This window comes from Canis lupus, chromosome 16 (assembly GCF_011100685.1).
Source record: "Canis lupus familiaris isolate Mischka breed German Shepherd chromosome 16, alternate assembly UU_Cfam_GSD_1.0, whole genome shotgun sequence".
NCBI classification, from domain to species: domain Eukaryota; kingdom Metazoa; phylum Chordata; class Mammalia; order Carnivora; family Canidae; genus Canis; species Canis lupus.
The window spans coordinates 28,325,334-28,335,578 of record NC_049237.1 but is presented as its reverse complement, the minus strand read 5'-3'; positions in this window follow the sequence as shown (position 1 = coordinate 28,335,578).

The following is a 10,245-nucleotide window of genomic DNA, read 5'->3' as shown; positions in this document are numbered from 1 at the left end:
AATACTCCCACGTTTTCATCAGATGTGATAGCATCCACACCAAGTTCCCTGAGTCACAGGAGCGGCTTTCTCGGGCAGACCCACCATGTGGCCTAGCATTCTCTGGGCCCCTCCCATCGCAGCCTGGGCCCTTGCCTGCCCGGTGCCAGCCTGTCACCCTTAGAAGGGTCAGATGCTCAAAGGCTCCCAGTGATCCGGCAACGCTTTGTCCTTGCAGATTTCCTCATAGATTCCAACTGTTGCATCTCTTAATTACTAAAAATATACACTGCCCCTTCCCTGCCTTTTTTAAACGTTACCAGCCCATTAAGCACTCTCCCTTATGTTGTCTCATTTTGCCCCCACAAAAATTGGTAGGGTGATTTTGGCAACATGGTGGTGTCCCTTTGTAGACAGGGCACTGAGTCCCAGAGAAGGTTCTGTGCTCCTTTTCTGAGGTCAGAGTGGGTTCATGGCAGAGCGAGAAATAAACTCAAGGCTCTTGACTCCTAGTCCAGAGCTTCACTGCACCACACTGGTATGTTCTGTTGTCTCGGGATTGTAATAATTGGTAGGTGGCATATTCTTAGATTTATAGGTTTAAGTTAAGAGAAACGTATTACCGTAAAAGAACTGTATGTTTTTAGTCTATTGTAATTGTTGAGAACTGACACATCTTTAATGCAGAACAAACTCTGAAACCACAAGCAGTGGGGATGAGCAGGGAGGAGAGAATTAAACCCAGCCTGGGTGGATTAGCCTCTCCTCCTGTCATCCTGGTTCCCTAACACACTCATCCCTCCCCCAGATTCAAACTACCCCATGGGCTGAGCTGTGAAGCCCAGATCATGCAGAGTTGTGCCCTTCCCCCCACCACCTCCCACCCCCCCACCCCCCCCACCCCCCCGCCCCAGAGCCAGGCTGGCAGAGGATTCTGTTCCCCACTGCTACACAGGAGAAATGAGGTCACACAGGACATCCTTAACACCCAAGACACCTCTGTCCTTTTGAAAAGAAGTGGCTCTGTGCTTTCCACCAAAGCTCTGGATGGGAAGGACTCGCCCGCCAATTCCTGAAGGCCTTGATAAGGTGGCCTTGACAGCGGTGCAATTGGAACCGATCTGCTCTGGGACCTGCGACCGTCTTTACCATGAAATCAGTTGAATGCTATTACGTCAGCCTGATGACTGAGGGCAAAAGAATCCAAACTGTCCACCAAGAAGCTTCGCTAATCTGCCCTCTCCCCTCAAGAGGCACCTAGGTAAAGAAAGTGTTCCCTTTACACACGGTCTGCATCACCACGCATGTGTGGTGGCTGCGGGGGTGGGTGGGTGGCTATCCACAGAGTTGGGGGTCCCTGATCTTCAGCTCCTCCCCTAACATCCCTTCAGGTGTCCAAGGGACCCCAGAACGAACACTCTTTTCCCTGAAAGTCCAGCACAGATAAGCTGAAATGGAATATGCTAGGGACAAAGGGGAAGGGTCTTTTGGCACCTTTCTTGTATTTAAAAGCAGTTTTCTGAGCTCACAAAGGAGCAGAAGCCACCTCTTGAGGGCCTGAGGGCCTTCTCCAAGCTGGGCTGGGGTGGGGGGTGCTCCCCGGGCTCCCTGCCAGCGCCTGCCTCACCCATGCCCCAGCCCAGTTCCCCTGCGCTCCAGCTCCAGAGCAAAGCCTGACCCAGCTGCCAATCTCCAAAATAAAATCAATGTGTGACCTTACCCACCAGCTGTCCCAAAGAAACTAGCACAAACTAGGGCCAACTTTGAAGCCAAGAAGGGAAGATGAGAAGTTGGGAGAGGGGGGGATAACTTGGCTGGACTTGAAAGGTGTCTTGTCTGTCTGTTCCCCATTAGGCGCAATTCTCTTGCAATCTGCAGCCTCGACATAATTCTCTTGACCAGAAACTCTCCAGAGAGATAGTGTCAGAAGGAAAAACAAACAGAAAAGCATCTCTGACAGCAAAATCACTTAAAAACCAGGGAGGGCAGGGAAAGGCACTCCACTGTGGGGCCAAGTGGGGAGACGCACTTACCCCGGGGCGACAAGGACAGTGCCAGGAAGCCAAGCTCCCCAGTCCTCTGTACCACAAGCCCCCCTAGCAGCAGAGATGTGATTTGTCTGGTTTTCTCACCTGTGCACTCAACACCCGAAACCCACAGTGCCCGGCTTTTTACAAAGGCCTTGGGGTTGCACCCCAAGGGACTCAGAAGGACTGTTTTAGGGGAAAACAGTGGTCCCGTGTCCTGCCTCACTGTCCCATTGCTGACTGCTCCCCAGCAGCTGCTGAAGGCTGAAGACCCAGCTCTCCCTGCAGCTGGCAGCCCGGTCCCCAGGCGGCAAAGACCCTTCTCCTCAAGACCCTTTGACCTGCCTTTGAGCTGAGCTGCCTGGCGTTGGGGAAGGCCGGCCCCACCCTGGTCTTCGGGAACCCAGAGGGTGAGGACTAGGGGGTGGGGGGTGGGTGCAGAGCCAGAGAGGACCCAGTTCTGGGCTCAAGTTTCTGGGGCAGGCGTCCCGTTAAGAGGAGAAACTTTTTTTTTTTTTTTAAAGAAAGAAAAACTAATCAGAAGAAAGAAGCAAGAGCTTTCCCCTGCCTTTCCGACTTGTTTATTACTAGGATATCTGATTTCAGCAGAGGAAGCCGGCACTGAAGCAAGGTTTTTATTGGCCGTGAGCAAGAGGAATTTCAGGGTTTGCCTCTGATTTGGCTTCCCCAGAACATGCGGCACCGGCACCGGCACCGAAGAGAGCTCACCGCTTTCAGGGAGTAGCTCGGCTTGGGGGTGGGGGTGGCCAGAACTCCCGCTCTCTGCAGCTTCCACCAAAATTCCCCTTCGAGGAGCCAGGGCCCAGCCTGGAAGGTGGCCTCATAAACATTTCAGAGAGGAGAACAAAATAGGGAACAAGAGTTAGGAAGCTCTGAAATTGGCTGGGGGTGGGGGGGGGGCGTGAGCTGTGCTCACCGCACCCCTCCCTTCCGAGTGGGGACCTGGAGGAGAGTAGGCCGGGTTTGGATGAAAGCACAGTGTCTCTAGCTGACAGAGCCAGGCAGGCTGCAGTCGCAGGGCCAGGCCTGATGGTTTCAATGTGTGGGGAAGATAAAGCCAGGATGTGCAGAGGCAGCCTCTGCCAACAGCTCTCCTCAGCTGGGTCGGCCGGCCTCTGGGGAGGGGATTACCAGCTGGGCCTCAGGCTGGAGGAGCTGCTGCTGATCCCCAGGGCTCCCCACGGACACCTCCACGCAGGGACAGCCCAGCCTTCCTGCCTCCTGCTGGCAACTCCTCTGTGGACAGAGGGCGAGGGTGTCCCTCCATCTGGGGCCTCTGGGGGTGGGGGGAGCCCAGCCATCTCCCTCTCTCCCTCCCCCTCCCCCCATATCCTATGTCTACCTACCTTGCCCTCTAATCCCTCTCATCACCTTCCCCTCACCAAACACCAGGGACAGGATGGACCTCAAAGCCAAGATCTCTAGGAGTCCCTGCCTTGCTGTCCTACTTGCCCCATCAGGAGCAGGATCCTTGTGCCGAGGGTGCAGAGACTTTGGGGGCCCACTCGGAGTGGAGAGGGCAGCCCCTCTGCCCAGGGATGGCTCTCTTCCAGATCCAGGTCTGGGAGCCCCCCCACCGCCCCACTCCTCTTCTGGGCATGGGTCTGTGCAACGGGTCCAGGGCCCTGTTCCAGGGCCAGTGTGCACCCCATGGTGTCGGCTGTCCCCAGCGGGCTCTGCTCACCTATGAGGGCCGGGCCCCACTCTGGAGCCTCACTGTGCCCTGGGAGCTCTGAACTGAGGCCCAGACTGGGGGGTGGGGGGATAGAGGAACAGGGCTCTCACTGTGTCCACTTCGAGGAGCCCAGGCATCAAAAGGACTTTATGCCGTCAGCTTAGGAACATGCTCCCAGGGAGAGGAGCTGCAGGAGTAAAAGTGGATGGTCCACATTGGGGTGGGGAGCTGCTACAGTGGACACACACACACACACACACACACACACACACGGCCAGGAGGCTTGCTCCAAGCCTCTGGTACCAGTCTGCCCCGGTTTGACTCCCCACTTCTGTTCCTCACCAGTCAGATCACCTTGGGCCAAGACTTAAGCATCTCGGTGCCTCAGTTTCCTCATCTGTAAGTAGGGGGCATATTAAGAGCGTTGGCCTCCTGGTGTTGCCGCCAAGTTGAAACATGATAAAGCGGGGTGCCCCCAGCTGGCTTAGTCGAAGAGAGCCCAGGACTCGGTCTCAGGGTCACGAGTCCCAGCCCCACGACGCATGTAGAAATTACTTAAAAATCGAGGACACAGATCCTCTTGTAATGTGACAAAGCAGGTAGAGCTCCATGCACACAGAACCTGGCACATCCTGAAATCTCAGAAAACTCTAGAGCCCCAGCGCTGGACCCAGCCTGGTTGGGCTTTGCATTCTGCTCAGATCTCCATGGAGAAACGGGGTGGAGCTCTGATGGACCCAGCAGATAAGGACTGTCGGGAAAACTTGCCTTCCTTCTTAAATGAAACATGATCCTCTAAGGCCTAGGAGGAAGGGTGACCGTCCAGGAGGCAGCAAATCTCTGAGTGCCCACGACGACGAGCTCTCTTTCCAGGCATCTCAGCAAGCGCACGGCGAGGTGGAAAGGCCCAGCTTCCCCTTCACACGCTGCCCGGATCTGGACGCCCAGGCCTTCCCTGCCTGTCCCCGCAGCTTTAAACTAAAGATCTCGCTAGGGACTGGGGCATAAAAACAGCCAAATCAGCCCAGAGTGAAACCAAAACTAGCCACTCTGGCTCTCATACCCTGTGTCCTGAGAGGCTGATGACACACCCAAACCCCTGAGTGCTGTCCCCACGAGGGAGGTCCAGGGAGGGGGCTCCTCTTCCTACATTTCTCCCAACCTCCCTCTCCACGACCACGGGCCTGCCGGGTCCAAAGGCGGCCAGCCAGGGCTTAGGTAATAGAGCCCAACGTCCTGTCCTGCACCAAGTCTGACCTTGACCTTCCAGGGAGGTTGGGAAGGGGGAGGTTGGTTAGGGTACATAAAGCAGACAGGGGATGAGAGGAGAAAGAAAAGAGAGAGAAAGGGAAAGAAGTAGAGAAGTAAAAAGGAGATAAGAGAGACAAAGGCCAAAGGGCCAGCCCAGAAACCCCCCACGGCCAGCTAGGCATCCAGAGGACAGCTGCTTCAGGGAATTGGGGTTCACACAAATTACAAGTCTAATGGGCCAGGCTGCAGATCAGCCTCAGCTGTGTGTTAACAAGGCTCTCGGAGACAGGAGGGGTTTTCCACACACCCCTAGTGGGCCAGAGTGCCCTCGGGGGACAGACCGTGGTGTTGGGAGAGGGCAACGGAGACCCAAAGACTCCGGTTTGAAGATCTATGGAGAGCCACGCCCCTGAAGGATGCCCCCCTGGTGGGGAGTTGGAGGGGGCACGCTTCCCAAATCTGCACCTACAAATCCCACCCTCAGACACGGAAGCTCAGACCAGTATAAGACTCCTGCAGTGATTGCACTGAATGACAAAGAGCATAGAACTAAAAGCAAACCAGGTGAAAGCTGCCTCTGGACAGCTGGTTCAGGGGGAGAATGTTGTTTTTCATTTCAGGCACTTCCATGCTATTTCATTCCTTTTTCAAAGATTTTATTTATTTATTCATGAGAGACACGGGGAGAGAGGCAGAGACACAGGCAGAGGGAGAAGCAGGCTCTCTGTGGGGAGCCCGACTTGGGGCTCCATCCCAGGACCCGGGGATCACGACCTGAGCCGAAGGCAGACACTCAACCGCTGAGCCAGCCAGGCGACCCCATGCTGTTTCATTTCTAACCATATGTGTGTCCTACATTGATAAAAACAATTTTTATAAATAGTGGTGAGGGTTGGAAGCCAGCTTAGCTCTAGACAAAATTTGAGGTCTGCCTCAACCTGGGCTCCCTGCCACATGCCCAGCAAAGGGAGATCCCTGTCTTCAGTCTTGCCAGCGCCCAGCTGGCCCAGTCCCCCTGGATGAGTGGACCCCAAACACTCCAGGCTTGTCTGGACCTCTCCTCCTTCCCAGAATAACATGAAAAGCCACTAAGTAGCTTTTTGCTCCTCTTCTGTTTTCTTCAGTACTGTGTCAAGTCTCCTCTGGGGTGAGAGGGGCACAGATGTGTGAGCCTCAGCCCTGGGAAACCAGAGGTTCACACCTACCCACACTTGCCCATCACGTGCAAGGTAGCAGGTGGAGTACGAGGGGTGTTGGGAGAGCCAGGCCCCCACCCAACTGCTCCACTGAGTGATCCTGTCATAGCACAGAAAGAGTGAGGTCAGCTGAGCCCTCTCTGCCCCAACACACATGTGCATAGACACCCACACACATACACACACACAAGCACACCCGCATGTCACTTAACCTGAGTTCCAATGTCCTCATCTGTGAGAGAGGATAGCAGCTGCATATGGGGCAGTGGTTAGGATGAAATGAAATACAGTTGATCCTTGAAGAACATGGGGGGTTAGAACATGGGACCAACCCCTCTGCACAGTTGAAAATCTGAGTACAACTTTGGATCCCCCAAACACTTAACCACTACTAGCCTACTGTTGACCAGAAACCTCACTGAAACATGAACAGTCAATGAACACAGTTATATGTATTATATACTATATTCTTTTTTTATTAAAGATTTTTATTTATTTACTCATGAAAGACACAGAGAGAGAAGCAGAGAAACAGGCAGAGGAAGAAGCAGGCTCCCTGCAGAGAGCCCGATGCAGGACTCCATCCCAGGACCCCAGGATCATGCCCTGAGCCAAAGACAAATGCTCAACCACTGAGCCACCCAGGCGTCCCTATATACTATATTCTTATAATAAAAGTAAGTTAGAAGAAAGAAAAAGTTATTAAGAAAGTTGTAAGAAGGGAAACCTGGGGGCTCAATCAGTTGGGCATCTGCCTTCGGCTCAGGTCATGACCCTGGAGTCCCAGGATCAAGCCCCCAAATCAGGCTCCCTGCTCAGTGGAGAGTCTGCTTCTCCTTCTCCCTCTGCACCCCCCACCCCAGCTCATGTTCTTTCTCTCTCTCTCTTGCTTACTCTCTCTCTCTAATAAATGAAATCTTTTAAAAAAGAAAGTCCTAAGAAAGAGAAACTAGATTTACTGTAAAATACCCCACAGAGAACTGGGTCTGTGGAGTTCCAACCATGTTCTAGGGTCAGCTGTCTGCACACAGCAGCACCCTCAGTACCTTAGCACCTCGATAAATGTCACTCTTGTTCTCCTCCTCTCCACTTCTCTCTCTACACCCTGGAAGCCACACGTCTACACACAGTCATAAAAGTGTTGGCCTTCTGCCACCCGCTCTCCCCTTCACAGTCACCTCCACCCATCCCACCCCACCCCCCTACACACTTGCTCACACTCTTCTGGCCAGTGTTGCTTGTCCTCCTTCTGGGATAGTCCGACCCCAGCAGGGCTCAGGGAGAGGGCAACACCCTGTGCCTGGCCTCCTCCTCTCGTCTGCCTCTAGGGAGGAAAGGCAATGGATGGAGCTGTTCCTCAGGGAGGCCTAGAAGAAACAGGTCACAGGCCCCTAAGGAGCCATGAAACCAGATGGAAACCAGGCCCTGATGGGCTTGGCTACCTTGGCCCACCAGAACAGGCCCTCCTTCTGGACCTGATAAGGCTGTGACTTGAGAGGCTTCCTGAGTCCTGATCCATTGGTGAGACTTGGGCAAGAGAGATACACTCTGTGTCCTGGGCTCTGAGGAGACTACGAGCCTGCAGAGGCGCCTCAGGGCCCACCAGGGAGAGGAATAGGGTGGTAGGAGGAGACCCGAGACCCCTTACCCCTCCACCACCAGCCCTGCTTCACTCCCTCTAACAATACAGGTCTGTCCTCTGTCTAAGGCTCCAAGCTTTTCCCTGGTCTCCCTCTCTGCCTGGCTGATGCCTGTTTATCTTTCTAGGTTAGCTTAGCCACTGCGTCCTCGGAGAGGCCTTTCCTGGTCCCCCGAGGAAACTATGGGCTCTCTGTCCCCCATTATTCTAATGGCCCCTTCCTTTCACACATATCACCCACCTCACAATTTGTAATCATAGAGTCATTTGTGCCCTTCTTTGTTCAACCACAACCTCTCTTACTAGACTATCAGCTCCCTGAGGGCAGCAATCATGGCTCTTTTTTTTTTTTTCAAACCATTTTATACCCAGCACTGAAGCTCACAGTGATGGGCCAAACTCTTTATTTTCTCCCCAGGTTTTATCCTTCCTGGGTCTTCTCCAGCTTAGTAAATGGCAACTCCATTCTTCTCACAGCTGAAGCCAAATACCTAGAGGGCCAATCTTTTTCTTTCTTTAATTGAAATATAGTTGACACGCAATGCTATATTAGTTTCAAGTGTATAACACAGTGGACAGTTTTATAAGTTATGCTGTACTAGGGGGTCATTTAAAAAATATTTTATTTATTTATTCATGAGAGATACAGAGAGAGAGAGGCAGAGACACAGGTAGCAGGCTCCCTGCAGGGAGCCCGATGCAGGACTCGATCCCAGGACCCTGGGATCACGACCTGAGCCAAAGGCAGACGCTCAACCACTGAGCCATCCAGATGTCCCTACTAAGAGTCATTTTTGACAAGTTTTTCTCACAGCTCACTTTCAGTATGTCAGGGAATCCTGGACTCACATTCCACCCACACCCAGGACCCAACCACTTTCTGCCTCCTTCCCCACCCCCTTTGTCCAAGGTGCCATGGCATCTCCCCTGGACGGGTGTCCTAACTGGCCTCCTGTGCCAGACTTGTCATCCTTCATGTGCCAGATAGACAGGAGGTTTAAAAGTCTAATTCAGGTGAGATAATGCCTCTTTCTCAAACCATCTGGTCTTTTCTTCCTATTTTGAATCAAACTAAATGCCTTTACCTGGGTCTTCAGTACCCTAGGTGATGGGCACATGAGGTCAAAGGGCAGAGTGACCACACCTCTCACTCTGCCCCAACCACATGAGTCCCCAACTTCCTTGATTGAGAACCAAGAGTGCTCTCCCACCTTGCTGCCACTGCTCTTTCCTCTGCATGGAATGTTCTGTCCCCCCAGAGCCATGTGACCTGCTCCCTTCTGAACTCTGCTGGAAGATCACCCTTGTCATAGAGGTCTTCCTCATTACACTTTATTTCCTTAAGCAGCTTCATTTTGCTTCATTGATCTTATTATCCCCACCTATTAGAAGAGGCATATTTGTTTATTTATGTTCTCTCTCTCTCTCTCTCTCTCCCACTGCTGTAACAGTAGTGTCATGAAACCATGGACTTTCTTTTGGTTTATCGCTGTATCTTCATAACCAGAAACAGTATCTGGCACATGGTAGATGCTCCATAAATGTTGCTTAAATGAATGACTGAGACTTCTGTAGCACTTTGTTGAAAAAATTAAATAAATGTCTCTTCTATTTGTTGGGCACTAAAACAGGCCAGAAATGTGAAAGATCAAGATAAGAATTCCCTCCTCTGGGACCTTACATGCTAAAGGAAGAGTCAAATACGTAAACACTGAGCCATAAGAGAGGACACAATTAAGTAGGTACTGTGGGGAAAAAAAATGATATTCAACTGACTAAATTTGCTGATCTAGTTGGCTTTATTCACTGATTCATGAACCAGGCAACATCCCATCTAGTGAGCAGAACAGAGCTGCTTGAAGCTGAACAAAACTGAAGGCTTTTCCAGGCAGAAGGGGGTGGGAAAAGGAAGTTCCTAGCAAAGAGTGGATTGGTTCCGGCAAGGTCTCCTTTCTTTGGGAAAAGGCTGGGGTCTATCAGGCATTACCTCACTGGTGCTGACAAGGTAATTCCAGATTGGCTGGTTAAAGGTCAGATTTCTGGGAGGGCTGAAACTAAAATTAGGCTAGGTATTAAGTCTTGGTTTGCTGATGTGGGGCTTAGCACAAGTGACTCCATTTTTGATCTGTTGTTCCTTTTTCAACAGTGCCAATAAGAAAAACAGCAGCAAGCCTCCAGTGAGGAGGTTAGCTAACATTTACGGAGCACTTGCGTGTGCCAGGCTGGAGTGTTCTCTGACACCGATTAATTCTCCACTGAGTGTCCTATAATTTAATTCCACTCAGAGGTAGAGCAAACCCCACAAGTTAAGGGCTCAGTCCTCCCAATTCAGATGCCAGTTGCAAGTCTTGGGGCCACCGATACTTCTGACTCACTGGCTGTAAATCAGAGCCTCCCATGATCTCTTCTTTAGTTTCAATAACTTGCTAGTATGGTTTACAGGACTCAGGAAAGCAC